This window comes from Lepus europaeus, chromosome 2 (assembly GCF_033115175.1).
Source record: "Lepus europaeus isolate LE1 chromosome 2, mLepTim1.pri, whole genome shotgun sequence".
Taxonomy (NCBI): domain Eukaryota; kingdom Metazoa; phylum Chordata; class Mammalia; order Lagomorpha; family Leporidae; genus Lepus; species Lepus europaeus.
Window position 1 is genome coordinate 108,347,363 of NC_084828.1, and position 15,413 is coordinate 108,362,775.

The window sequence follows — 15,413 nt, forward strand, 5'->3', positions numbered from 1 at the left end:
AGCGCGGTGCGCCGGCAGCAGCACGCCGGCCTCAGCGGCCATTGGAGGGTGAACCAACGGCAAAGGAAGACCTTTCTCTCTGTCTCTCTCTCTCACTGTCCACTCTGCCTGTTAAAAATTAAAAAAAATTCCTATTAATTTAACATTGCTTGCAATTAACCTTTCGATGCTTTTTCATGAAAACTGTTACAAAAGATATTTCCTGACTAAAACTTCAACTTACTAAAGATACAAAAACACACCAATCTATGTCAAAAAATATCTTTTTTTTAAAAGGGGGGTTATGAATCTGCTAAGTAGAACATGAACTAGACAGCAGACTGAAGTCGTCCCTGTACTGAACTCACCTCTGACTCAGTGGAAAGTAGAAGCTGGAAAACTTGTCAGCCCACATGAAATTGGACAGGACAAACTCACTCACCTTCTGTGCTGTAACCCCTTCCCTAGCCCTTACCCACTCCTACTACCCCTGCTCCTCAGAAAAGCAAGACCAAGAACTCACAAACCAGAAACTCAAAGGGGCCCAAAATGATACTAAATGCAAAGAAGTTAAACTAATACACAAGAGAAATTTATTTAAATCTTCTGCTCTTTCTCTTTTTAGCCAACTAGTGGATCATGATAGGGTTGAACAGTGATTCAGAGAGCAAAATATAAATAGGAAGTGACACTGTTTCCATGTTTAAATGGAATATAACAAGCAAATGGGAAAAAGTTTAGAAGTTTTAAAATTATTTAGATTGCCACAGGCGGCACTAGATTCTAGTCAAAGCTATAGGACAGTTATCACATAACAAGATTAAAATAACTCCAAATCAAATAAACCTAGAAATAATTGTTTCTTCACGAATAAAGAAATGTCACAGTAAGCTATCTACTGCTAAACAGAGCTTGAAATAAAAGCTTTAAAAATTGTTAACAATTTCCCCTAAACCTACCTTTAAAAATAAAGCATCTTAAAAATATGAATTTCCTTCCTAAGATTCTTATAATCATTTCCTTGAAAATAAGTGTCCATACAGACAAGTTCAGGTATTCCTTACCCAAAATAAATTACCCAAATCCCCACCTTCAGGTGGAGGCGGTCAAAGAGGTGACAGGGAGGAGAGTGCAAGCAATTTAAACTAAATACAAGCACAGAAAGCACTCAAATCCTGAAAACTGAAGTACGTGCCTTTCTTTGGTAGATACCTAAAACTGTTCTCTCTACATCTTGAGGTGTAATAATGATTTTTCCAAAGTAAATATTCTTCAAAATTACTTTGCTCCTATGGTGATCTGCATGGTGAGCCACGAGAACACTCTACCCACCAAGTCCTGCAAGCCAGGCTGAGGCAGAAGCCCCCTGGGGCCCCCAGCTGAAGAGAGAGAGGTGCAGGCTGAGAGAATGTGGTCCTAGCAGCCCTCACTCTTTGTTCTGGAGCCCTGGGGCCACACCTCTGCCCGGGCTTACCCAGACACACAGCCAGCCAGGATTCAGGGAACACAGCCCTGGGGCTACACCTCCGCCCAGACTCTGTCCCCACCACGAGACACACACACACACACACTCACTCACTCACACTCTCTCTCAGTCACTCACTCACTCCACTGCAGAGCCTTGTCCTTAACTCACCTCCGGTGAACTCACTTTCTAAAGATGGAGTAAGCGAGCAAGATGATTTCTAACAAAGGAAGCATTTAGGGTTGCCAGCTACCCAGGTTTAGCCCGGGCCGCCGGGGAGAGCACAGGGCTCTTCTGAATCCTGAGGTCACCTTTAATTAACCGCAGGGGCTGCTCTCCGAGTTCTCGGGGATGAGACACGCTCCAGTCAGTCCTGCACTCATCCCACCCCTGTGGCTGCCTCTGCTACAGCCCAAACCACCACAAACCATTAACCTGAGAAAGAGAGAAAGGGGTAGTATTAGGAAGAGGCTTTGCTTTTCCAGGTGCAAATTATAGGCACAGCATTTGACTCCTAACACAAATTAACTTAAATGAAAGGCACCGCGGATGAGACTGCATTACCCCTGAGTGAAAGCACTCCCTTTCATAGTTTTTAAAGCCTCTCCGTAAGACAGAACCTCCCTGCCATGTCTTCATCAACCCATTTCTCTCATTCACTAGATTTTCTTAGGCATTACTTTCTCTGCAGTACATTTTTGACTGGGTTCTCTCATTCTAAGCTTAAATTGCTCTTACAGAGAACAATTTGGGGAAGTCTTCTCGGGAGATGTCCAGATTATTATTGTTTCAGAAACAAATTTTAGGTTTCTGGGCAATAAACGAGTACATGGAAGGCATTCAACAGATACTCAAGCCTTAGAATTCAGCTACCTGAAAACACAGACAGGTGCTGGCCCAAGTATGGAACTATGAATAAAGGTAATTCACAAGGCCGGCGCTGTGGTATAGTGGGTGAAGCTGCCGCCTGCAGTGCCAGCATCCCACATGGGGCCCAGTTTGAGTCCTGGCTGCCCCACTTCCGATCCAGCTCTCTGCTATGGCCTGGGAAAGCAGTGGAAGATGGTCCAAGTCCTTGGGCCTCTGCACCCACGTAGGAGACCCAGAAGCAGCTCCTGGCTCCTGGTTTCAGGTCAGCACAGCTCCAGGGAATGAACCAGCAGATGGAAGACCTCTCCCTTTCTCTCTGCCTCTGCCTCTCTGGACATATAGTACAACAGGTATCTTCATTTTTACATAAAACATCCAATTGCTGGCTATCATTTTACTCCAGAGACTATGATGGTAAAATAATAATAAGTCTGAACCCTTCAATTCTGCCCTAGTTCCTAACTGGAGTTCTCTGACCTTCTAAGTACTCAGTTCATCTCACTTCTTTCCAGCCATAAGTTCAAAAACCTTATGAAGAGGACGTATGGCCCATAAGCCATATAAGGCCCGAGAAATTATTTGGTCTGGCCCTCCCAAGGCAACCGTGTGTGGGACTAGAAATTCAATAATGCTATAACAGGCTAATGTTTAAACTGGTAATTCTATAAGGCCCACAAATGATGTTCTGAATACCCAAATAGCCCTTAGCAGAAAAAAAGCTCCCTACCCCTGCAGGGCTATGTGACCACACATAGCCCTGAGTGTGAGTTCCACAAACCTGTCTGACCATATCATTCAACTGATAGAACAATTACTTGATCAAAATTTCCCGGATCCCATCCCAGACTGGTGAGTAAGAACCCCATGCACCCCCCACACCCTGTTAAGGCCCAATGAAGTCTGCCCTTCCGAGACTAACTCCTGCAAAATAGCTGAGGTCATTCTTCTCAAGTCTTCCCGCCACATGCTGTTGCTTTTCATGGCTTGGTTTAGCACTCAACAACACTCTGGGCACCTAGAAGAATCAACTCTGCTGAGCTGCAAACATGTCAGAAAGGCACATTTTGTGGATTTTTTCCTTCTGTCCCTTAATATCTATCTTCCTTCTAGACTCTCGCTATAAAAGGATTACTGAAAACTACCACAAATCTCTGAAAAGTTACCTTTTTTTAACAAATAATCCTCTTGATTTCTAATTCCTGAACTGACTCCAATAAACAAATCAAACATATATAATTGAGGGCCGTATTTTTAGGGAACAAAAATAGAAGCTAGTTGTTCAGATTTTCTAATTAGCAAGCTAATAGAGACATGACATGAAAAAACTCGACATACTCACTGGAGAACTTATTTCTTTAAAATGGAAATAATTGAAAAGCTAGGTTTGCACTGAGCGTGACTCATGCCCTTGTTTTAATTTGTTTGATTAAACATTTATTAGTTCTCTACAATGAAAAAAAAAAAAACCTCAAGACAACCATGGGAACACAAAAATCTCTGTTAAATGGCCCAAGTTTCAAAGTGACTACCTTAGCAGAACACATATTGACTGAGTGCCTGAGAAAAGGTACTAAGTTCCAATGGCACCTTCACCCTGGGACTCCAATGAACATTTACTATGTAAGCACCCTGGATGATCCTGAGTTAAATCAGGAATCAGCCCTACAAGCAAGTACGGAAGACAATGAGACAATCAAATAATGCAGAAATGGCCAAAGGTTCTGAAAAGAAAATGATCATGTAACTAAAATGATGGTTCTAGAACATGAGGAGGTTGTGGAAAGGAAAATGGGACATTTTGAATAAGCAAAAAAAAAAAAAAAAAATCAATACAGAGCACCCTGTAAACACAATGTAATAATTTTTCCTATCTCTCTCAGATATAAGGAGACCATAACTCTTCACACCTTCTGGTAACAACTGGGAATGATCCTCTCTGGAGAGAAATCAGTAAGCCACAAAAATGACCAGCCTGGGTATGAGCAGTTCACTTGGTGGTGTTGTGTTCGCCCATTTATACACATACCCACAAAAGAAAACACACCCATAGAGAGAACACACACACTTATCACTATTACAACCTTGTAACTCAGCACCTCACACTCTTTTCCAAGAGTTTAGGAATGGACAGTAAAGGTTTAATGGTATATGATTTATATTGTTTACCCTGTAATTTATTTATATATGAGCTTCAATCTTTGTTTAGAATTTTTATCTGATATTTTCAGCATTTCTAAAACACACTTTACATCTGACATTAAACTTTGTCTCATCACCTCATCTTTTAATAGGTGATCCAATGAAACACCAAAACCCTCAAAATCAAAACACAGAAACAAAACCAAAAAAACACTCAGCAGCAACCACGACACAACTATTAGACACCAGGGACAAGTTCAGATGAGTAAAACAGACCACTACACATTTTCTTTCATTCTCTCCCCTTCCTAACTTAGTTTGACAGTCTAAGGAATAAAAAATTTTAGCACCTAATACATTTCCAACATGAGCAGTAACTGAAATGACTTACATCATTTCTCTTATGTGGAAATCAAAGTTTTCCTCAAGGTCTAACCATGACAAAAGTGGGTGAAATGTGTGAAGGTCAGGAAGTGGGACAGGCTCAGTTGCACTCCCTGGTTTCCAGGGGACTCACTCCATGATTCAGGATAAATGACTCTGACTGATTACATGGTCCATGGTCTGTGGATGTTAATCAATGACTTGAGTCACCAAAAAACTAACATGTCCTTTTTGTTCTTCAGATATCTACTTTTAAACAGTTTCTTCTTAAATTCATGTCAGCTAATAAAATAAGGAAACTCTCTGATCTCCAAAAAAATAAATTAAAAAAAGGAGAGGAAACAAATAACAACTGTATCCTGCCTAGCAGACCCAGGGAGAGAAAACAGAGTCCAATGGAGACTGTGCAGGATGATCCTTGGTATTACACAGGCATTTTTTCCATGTTTTTATTGTTAAAAAATGTACATTAAAAATCACCAGTTTCACCATATCATTTAGTGGCAATATATACATTCACAATGCTTTGCAACAATCACCTCCATTCGTGTCTAGAACTTTTCTTTTTTAATTATCCTAAATGGAAACTCTGTAAACACTATCTTCCATTCTCCTCTCCCCCAGCTCCTGGTAGTCTCTATTCTACTGTCTGTCTCTGTGAGTTCACCTGTTTCAGGTACTTCAGATATTCAGAAATATGCACTTATCCTTTCTTTTGCAACTGGCTTATTTCACTTAGCACACATTTTCATGTTGTAGCATTGACCAGAATTTCACTCCTTTTCATGGCTGATATTAGTATACTCCATTGCACATACAAACCATACTTTAAGGGAAACTGCAGCACAGTATCATAAAAATGTATTCAGTATCCTACATATACAACTTATACTGCAAAAACTGGTCAACTGTGACCTCGTAAGAGTCACATACTAGAAAAACCACATGTCTGAGGAACTGCATGTAAAATATACAACGGTGTGAGATTTTTTTTTAAAGGTTTATGCTTTATTTATTTGAAAGGCCAAAAGGAGATTCCTCCATCCACTCACTCACTCCCCACAAATGTCTGCAACAGCTGTGGATAGACCAGGCCAAAATCAAGAACCCAGAATTCAATACAGGTCTGCCACGTGGGTGGCAAAGGACTAAAGTACTTTAGCCATCACCTGCTGCCTTTCAGGGTGCAGGCGGAACCACAACTCAAACCCAGGAACTCCAACTGGGATGCAGGCATCCAGCCATCATCTTAACTGCTATGCCACATACCCACTCCTATTCCCAAACATTTTTTTTTCTAATTTTTTAACTTTTATTTAATGAATATAAATTTCCAATGTACAGCTTATGGATTACAATGGCTTCCCCCTCCCATAACTTCCCTCCCACCCACAACCCTCCCCTCTCCCGCCCCCTCTCCCCTTCCATTCACATCAAGATTCATTTTCAATTCTCTTTATATACAGAAGATCAATTTAGTATAAAGATTGCAACAGTTTGCACCCACATAGAAACATTTTTAAAGAAACTTACTCTTATTATGGTAAGTTCACACAGTACCTGAACAAAGTTGCCCAGGAGGGTCCTGCTAGAGCCAAAGGAAAGGAGAATGATGTGTAATTGGTTTATTTGAACACTAATTTCAGCACTTTCCACCATTTGCCCATAGGCACAGGCAGGAGGCGCTGGGCAGCAAAAAGCACTAAATGGTAAAACTTATCCTAACCCATCAGCCACTGAGGCCTTACAAGTAACAAATAAGTTAACAAGTAGCAAAACAAGCATCAACAGAACAACTAGAAAGTCTGGGGGAAATGGGAGAGATAGGTCCGTGCTTATTGTCATGATTTATTTTGCACTCAAAGAACATAATTCTGGTGCTGGTAACCTGTTCCTAGTTCATGTGATACTGAGCACATCAACATTTACTTTATGACCATCCACAAAAAGCAGTGCCTTTCCGGGGACTCTCTGTACCTTTATGAAAAGCCCAGCAGCAGAACCAGTTTCAGTCCACACTGTGTTTTAACTAGCTTTTTGGTAAGTTGATTTTTCAAAAGGTGCTTAAAAATGTTTTTTCTCTTAATTAGGTAAATATTCTTCTTATGATTTATTTCAACTTCTGATATTTACAGGGAAACCTTTCATACAGAATAGAAAGCCAAACTTTATCCAACCTTGCCTGGATAACTGGAAATTCCTACTTAGTTACATTTGGAACAATGTTTTTTTTGTTTGTTTGTTTGTTTGTTTTATAGAAACCCCTCTTTCACAGCATGCAGAGAATCTGAGTCTCTTATGAATAAATTAAGTCATTTTATTTCCAGGGATTTTGGAATCTGCCATTACGCCTCAAACATACTACATACTGTTAATGGACAAGGCCATCTTTTAGACAAGTACTTCCACCATTGTGAACCAGCATTACATCAACTTTATGTAAGTAATTTTTCTGTTTGCCTTCGTAAGAATGTTTATGACTCCTCCCAGGGTCAAAACAAGGTCACATCCTTACATTCTAATATGAAGTTAACTTTAAATACAGAGTGAAGGTGCTCCAACGGTAACACTTCTCAACTGTGAGAAGGGGGCAAAGAACTGAACGTGCCGTGTCCTGCCCCAGGAATTCCGTGGTAGACCTGTTCTCTACACAATATTCCAAAACTGCAAGCACAGCACCCCTGCAAGTGGACAAAAAAGCCTTACTTTTGAGGGAAAAAAAAGGAGGGGAGAGGGCAGCACTGCTGCTTAGCAGGTAAAGCTGCCTTCTGCAGTGCCAACATCCCATATCAGCACTGACTCCTGTCCCAGCTACTCCACTGTGGATCCAGCTCCCTGCTAATGTGCCTGGGAAACCAGAAGATGATCCAAGTCTTTAGGTCTCCCCATGTGGGAGACCCGGAAGAAGCTCCTGGTTCCTGGCTCCTGGCTTCAAATTGGCCCAGCTCCAGCCATTGCCAAGATGGAAGATCTCGCTTTCTCTGCCTCTCTGTAACTCTGCCTTTCAAATAAATAAAATAAATCTAAAAAAAAAAAAAAAAGAAAAGAAAAAAAGAAAAAAGAACCTAGTCTACAGCTTCTAGACTAAGATACAATAAACATGTGAAAGAAATTAAGTTACATTTTAAGCTCAAATATAATCATTTCATATTGGAGACATTTTAAACATGGATACTAGAACCTCAAAAAATGCTAACTCTGGCTCAACACATCCCATGAAGATCTCCCCCCACCCCCACCAAGTTATTTAGAACTAACACAGTTTTAATGATATTACAGAGACAAAATATATTTTGTGCCAAGGCCTGAACCAACATAAAAATGTTGTTAGGGGTGTCAGAAATTATAATCCAGGGGCTTATAATTAGCCTAGCGGTTAAGGCATCCACATCACATATTAAGTGTCTTGCTTCAGCACCCAGCTCCACTCCTGATTCCAGCTACCTGTGAATGCAGACCTTGGGCGGCAACAAGCAATGGCTCAAGTAATTGAGTACCTGACACACATGTGGGTGAATTGAGTTTGTGGCTCCCAGATTTGGTGTCAACTCAGCCCCAGCCCAGGCCCTTGGGAGCATTTGAGGAGTGAGCCAATGCATGGGATCTCTCTCTCTCTCTCTTTCTCTGATTCTCAAATAAAATTTTAGTTAACAAAGAAATTATTATCCAGCACTTACAGAATGATAACCTTGCATCCTTCCACTAGACACAAGAAAAAGACAGGACTGGTCCATCTCCAAACTGGGAAATAGCCCCACTTGCAGCAGGCTGATTACTGTCACCTCTCACCCGATTCACACTTGCTGGTATTAACACCCTCCCTGCCTCACAGTCCCAGCCCTCAAGGCACACACCTTGGTCCCCACTAAACGTGTACCACAAACAACTCCCCTGCAGGTAAGCGTGGGACCGTGGGACCGGCCTCTCACTGGCTGGTCCCTGCACAGTGCTCAGGCACCATCAAGTCACCCTCATCTGGGGGACTTGCTCTTACCTCCTACAGAGACCTGCCTCTGACTAGCCACAGTAACTCCCCGAGCATGCTCTGGAAAACACTAATGCCACACCAGAGTACTGTAAGGCAAACGCTAAATAACGAGCTAAGGTCTATTTTACTATCTTTGAAGACACTCAGTGCAAACTGAAGAACAACACTCTCCTCATCCGCCTAAGTGCATTGTCAATAGCTGCAGAATGAGAATCAAGGTTTTCTTAAAAATAAGGTCTCATCACGGCAAAACTCTCAAATAATGGGTTTACCGCACTAACATGAAGGAAAAGCAGTTACTATTTCTAAAATGTACATACAGGAAGGTTACAAAGATTCCCCTATACTGAAAATAAATTCTTTTCAATTTCCATCTATAAGGGCTGAAAGCTCAAATAATAGGCTTTTTTTTTTTTTTTTTTTTTTTTGAACAGGGAGAAAGGTCTTCCTTTTCCGTTGGTTCACCCCCCAATTGGCCACGCTGATCCGAAGCCAGGAGCCAGGTGCTTCTCCTGGTCTCCCATGCAGGTGCAGGGCCCAAGCACTTGGGCCATCCTCCACTGCACTCCCAGGCCACAGCAGAGAGCTGGCCTGGAAGAGGGGCAACCGGGACAGAATCCGGCGCCCTGACCGGGACTAGAACCCTGGGTGCCGGCGCCACAGGCGGAGGATTAGCCTATTGAGCTGCGGTGCCAGCCTCAAATAATAGGCTTTCTAAGGTAACATGCAAGGACTGAACCTGATGTCTCTGTCATTCAATGCTGGAAGTTCCTCTTAAGAGACTGGGCTGGCTTCCCCTCTACCTCAAGAATGACCCTGAATCAAGCCAAACTGGCCTCTTCACTTCAGCAGTGCTAGCCCAGCTAAAAACCAACTTCCCAAAAACTCATGGAGCAAGTTTTGAGAAGTCAGGAATCAACTATTCCATTAGGAACGTGGAGAAAATACAACATGGCAACCTAAGGCTTAAACCTTTATTTACTGATCACAAAAGGAAAACCAAATCATTTTTCAAACTGTCCAAACACAATTTGGAGATCTCTGAGAACATGCAAAGTAATACGGTAAGACCAGCTCTGTTTTCTACTCTGCAATATAATTAACTATTGAGTTTCTATAAGGCTTTGCCAAACACTTTTCAATACAGTGACTCATTAATCCCTTGTGACAACTATTTGAAAAGCTATGGGCGAGATGTTTTCCCCATAGACTAAGATGAGGAACCCAGCTTATCAAGGACAAGAGGTTCAAAAGATTACCAAGGACAAACAGCCACAAAAAAAAAAAAAAAAAAAAAAAAAAGGTCACTCCCTGACCAACTAGTCTGATTTCAAAATTTTAGACAGATGCTCAGATGTGGCCCTCAGGCTCGGCCCATCAAGTCAACATCCTCCCCTTTAACATTATATGTCTCATGTGAATTAAGCTCCTCAATGGCCTATAAATCAAACTGAACAACATGGGTTAAATCGTGTTTCCCATATTCGTCACATTCACAGGGACATCAGGATCCTATTTATAGTATGGTTCTCATCCTGATTCCTTGGAAATAGTACAAAGCTCCCAATGGTATACCAACGGAAGGGTTATGAGCAGCACGTCTCAGCTCTCTGAACAGTCTCATTAACTGATGTCTTCTTACCTGTAGAGCTGGAGGCAGTGCAATTCACATAGAGTTAAAACACTGAACAAATTACAGCTGATTTATTGATCTGGGTCCTTCAGATGATATAATGGCTGCAGAGTCAACATTATGAACTACAATCCTCCCTGGGCAGTACCTTAACCATGGAAGATACAACAGATTCAAATATATTTATACCGAAGCCAGAAGCTGCCTCTTAAAAAATCCTAATAAAAATAAATTACTTTATCATTTGTCTTTTCCTGAAGGTAGTATGAAAAGAAGATACTGGATTATTGGATATTTATGGTAGAATCCAAAACAGATAAATGAATGCTTACTTGAACATCAGCTAGAATTCTATTTCATACAATATCAAAAAGCTGAAGAAATTATTTTTATCAAATGAAATTCTAAAATGCAATGGATTTAAATTACATCCAGTAGTCAGAAAACCATTTGCCATCAAAAAGATCTTTTCTTGCTATTTGTTTTGACCTTACACCTACAGCTAGTCTTCCTAATTTACTGATGAATCTAGAGTGTCTGAAGCTTATACTTTGACAGTTAAACAACTATTGTAATTTTTCTGATTAATTCTGCCACTATGGAAGAAAAGACAAGGATGGGGGCAGGTGTTTGGTGCCCTGGTTAAGCTGCGTTGGATACCCACCTTCCATATCAGGGTACCTGGGTTCAAGCCCCCAGTTCCACTTCCAATTCCATTTTTCAGCACACCCTAAAGAACAGAAGGTAATGATGGCACAAGTCGCTGTTACTCCTGTCGAAGACCTGGATGGAGTTTCAAACTCTGGCTTCAGCTAGACTTAACTTTAGCTGTTGAAGGCATTGAAGGAGTAAAGCTGTAGATGTAAGATCTCTCTCTCTCCACTCCATCATTAAGCACTTCAAATAAAAAATGAAAAATAAACTTTTTTAAAAAGTGACTGCTGGCTCACTTGGCACTTATGGAGTCCTCTGGAAAGAAACGCCAGATGAACAGGTGTGCGTGAGTGAGAGGGAGTCACTTTTGTCCAGCCCACTATCAGTGACTGCATATCGCCTATGTGGACTCCTTAATTACACTAACATTATACTAAAATAAACAAGTTCTATTTTTTTTCCAGCAATTCCTATATATAACTAATTGAACCAGAAACGAAAACATTAACATCCTTGCCCCTGGTATTAAGTGACACGTAAGCACTTTAAAATAATAGTAACATGCTTATTTTATCCAGGGGATGTGTGAAAGCAGAGGTGAGATATTGTTAACTCAGCCTTTAAGCTCCACTTCAGGGCCCAGGCTAAGCATCTTCTGGAAGTGTGAAGGAAGAAAACAGAACTAGGGAGGGTTGCGGGTGGGAGGAAGTTATGGGGAGGGGGAGCCATTGTAATCCATAAGCTATACTTTGGAAATTTATATTCATTAAATAAAAGCTTTAAAAAAAAAAAGAAAGAAAACAGAACTAGGAGACCAAAAAGCAGTAGAACCCCGTTATAAACAAGAACAGATCTGGGAGTCAGAAAAGTTCTGTTTCACTCTTCAAAACAGCCACCACTCGCTTCAAGGGGCAATACTAAGTTTAAAATAATGAAACGTACGTAAAAATTTAAAACATCACACTTGCCCCATCTCCAAACAGTCACACCGGCTTCCTGGCCGAGGTATGAGGCAGCATAGAACTATTTCCCATCACTGAAGACAATCTACTGGACTGCACTATCGGTGACTACGTGACCCATTGCAAGTCGCTTTATGTCTGTCACCCTCATGCCCTTGTTTATAAATGTGCACTGAACACCACCTAAATGGGAAGACTTATTAGAATTTTAATGAGATAACATATAAAATAAAAGCACAGGAGATAGTGGTTAATGTCCATCAGATACCCAAGCAGCAGCTATTAATACAATCCTACACTGGACTTGCATCTATGATGGCAATGACCCTGAACAAGTCGGCTACTCTCCCTCTACTTCATTTTCCTCAACTGAGAAGTTGGGGACATTCCTCTGCTGAATTCCCAAGGACCCTATCAAATGCTACCCCGTGAAAAGAACACAGAGCAAAAGGGGCATAAAGCCTTAGCAGCAGACAGCCTAGCCTCCAAGGGCACTGTCACCATCCCCAGCATTCTTCCAGAAACCCCAGAAGACTGGCGCTCCAACACAGCCCATGCTCTGATGGGAGCTATTTATAAAGTCTGTCTTAAAAGATTACCGGAATATCTTTCTGAAATTGTATATACTGTAATTAGAAGCTACAACCCCCTATTCCGTGATGAGATCTTGCTGCTTCAACATTTCTTTTAAATGAACACTATCTTTACAGATGACTTTTTTTTTCTTAAAAGCATTTAAACCAAAACACTTTAAAAGCACATGTGAGTTTAAAAACAATTTTGTGCCGACTTTTTTTTTTTCTTTAACAGCCATGCCTCATTCTTACCCAGCATGTGGGTGCCCCTCTGGTGTCTGAACAAAGTGAGAATTGTACCCTCATGGGTGAGGTCCCTCTGCAGAGCCAGCAACTTGCCCAGAGACTCTACCCTCGTTAACAGCTGCTCCCAGGGAGCCAGGAAATTTACTGAAGGCTGTCTCCAGAGTCAGCGTCCAGTGCAGGGGAACCACGGGCCCCCACAAAAGGCACAGTCTCAGGGGTAGGGGCTGCTAGAGGCTGCCAGAGGTACCCAGGCCCCCACGGCCACAGCCTTAACTTGGAGCTGGAGGCTCAGCTTGGGCAACAGAAATCAGAACAGAGCAGTGCAATTTTGCCCAAGGCCTGGAGCCTTAAAAAAAAAAAAAAAAAAAAAAAAAAAGTGTTATTCCAAAGCAGATTCCTCTTCTTCCGGGTCTGTCTGCTCCTTCTGACTCCGTGCCACAACCACCACCGTGCCTCCCCTTTTCCCAATGCCCCACCTCTAGCCACATTCATTAAAAAGAAGAAAGGAACGAAAAAGAAAAAAAAAAAATAGCACATTCCCTCTGCCTTAGCTTTCCCTAGCAAGGCCTGGAAACTGGAGGAAATTAAAATCAAATTAGTTGCACATTAAAAAACAGACAAGCAATCTGGGGGTGCCCACCCAACAAAAGACCTCGCCCGTTCAAAAATATGATTACGCCTCGCCGGAGGGGGAAGGTGGGGGGGTGCGGGGAGGGTGACTTAGGAGCCAACGGGGATGCGGAGATAAACGCCGGGGTTTCTGGCCCCGGCCTGGCCCATCGCGGCCAAATTCTACGTTTTGTCTAAAGAAAATGCTGCGCTGAAGAGGAGAGAAAATAAAAAGTTGTAACTTGGAAAGAAGTCTGCAAACGGCACCGTCTGGATCAAAATGCCAGCGCTTCCTCTCGCCGGAGCGGGCAGGCTGGGATCTGGGATTCGAAAATCTCCAGCTCCCACAGCGCACTCCTGGAAGCCTCCCCGCCAACGGCGCCTCGGCGGCCCGGCCCGTCTCCCGGGACGCCGGGCCCGGGTCGGCGTCTTCCCCCGGGCCGCCGGGGAAAGTTGGCGGGCACAGCCCGGGGCCCGGCTCTCTGCCCAGGGTGACAGGCCCTTCCCACGCCGGCCGCCCGCGCCCCGCCACGGCCACCAGACGGTCCGCGCGGCCGCCTCGGGGTGCGGATTCCGCCCGCCGCCCCACCCCCGACCGCGGCGCCCCTCGGGGGTGACCGACTGACCGGAGCTCCGCTGGCCACGCTCCGGGTCGCCCGCGTCTTCCCGCCGCGCCCCGCTCCCGGCCGCCAAGGCTCGCCGAGTCCGGCCGCGGCCGCCGGTTACCGCCCCCAGCCCGGGGGGGAGCCTGCGGGGCAGGACGGGGAGGGAGGACGTGGCGCGCTCCGAGGTGGCCAGCGGCGAGGCGGGGAGTGTCCCGCAGGGGCCGGGCCGGGGGCGGGCGGCCCCGCGGCCAGGGCGCCGGCGTCCGCGCCCCCGGGCCCGCGCCGCCCCCCGACTCGCAGCCCCCCCTTGGCACGCGCGCCTCCGCCCTCCGCCACATGGAAATCTACAGCCTCGGAAAGTGACACGTCGGAGATTCCTCGGCCGGCCGCGCGCCTCCCCCTCCCGCCGGCGCGCCTGCCGCGGGGATTCCGGGCGGGGGAGCGGATTCCTCGGACCCGGGGCCGCGGGAGGCTGGGGAGGGGGAGGCCGGGGGCAGCTGCCCGGCTCCGCTTCCCCACGGGAGGACGCCAGCCCGTCCCTCCCTCCTCCAGACCCCGGCGAGCGCGGGCCGGGGAGGGGGGGGGGGACGGCGGGGGGGGGGGGAGACGGGCAGAGGCCGCCCCCTCACGGGCCCCGGGTTCGCGGGGCTCCCCCGCACTCTGGCGCCAAGTTTTCCCCGGGAAGCCCGGAGCGCTCCCGGGACGGGAACGCACTTGGGCGGACGAGGCGTCCGGCCGGGGCTTTCCAGCGCGCCGGGAGCAGGCGGCCGAGCGCGGGGTCCCAGTGGGCTCCAGCCCCGGGGGCGCCTGCACGCCTTACCTTCCCTGGGGCTGAAACGCGGGGCTCCGGGCGCGCCACACACGCGTCGCCCACGCCTTCCCAGTCGGCAGCCCGCAGGATCCCTGCCGCCCTCTTCGCTGCTCCCGCCGCCGCCGCCGCCGCCGCCGCTCTCTTCCTCCTCCTCCTCCTCCGGCCGCCGCCGCCGCCGCTCAAATAACTACCAGGAGGGTTTGATGGGGGATTCCGCCATGTCAATGATGTCGGGACCACATGGGGATTTGGGGCCCGCCCACTGCCGTAAACCGCCGAGTAGTCCCGCCGCCACGATCGCAGACGCGCCGGAGCTGGGGGAGCCTCGCTGGCTGGCCCCCGCACAGCCTCACCGAGCTGGAACTCCTTTGGACTCAGCCGGACTAGGGAGCTCTGAGGCGTGGGAGAACCGGCGACGCCGGAACCGGGACGGCTGCGCGCTCTGCAGGTCGCCAAAACACCGGGATAAACAGTGTGTGCTCAGTCACAAAGC

At 45.5% G+C, this 15,413-nt stretch overlaps 1 protein-coding gene across 3 annotated transcripts in view; it reads right to left on the reverse strand.

Moving 5' to 3' along the window:
- The window catches only part of FNDC3B (fibronectin type III domain containing 3B), a 356,988-nt gene extending 341,965 nt beyond the window's left edge, over window positions 1-15,023 (reverse strand). For 2 of the 3 annotated variants that reach the window (XM_062211816.1, XM_062211803.1), the window contains exon 1: window positions 14,930-15,023. The gene's annotated coding sequence lies outside the window, so the exon portion shown is untranslated. Of the gene's footprint in view, window positions 1-14,130; window positions 14,214-14,929 lie in introns of those variants that run through there. The other variant, XM_062211809.1, reaches the window with a different exon arrangement.
- Between the last annotated feature and the right edge of the window lie 390 nt (window positions 15,024-15,413).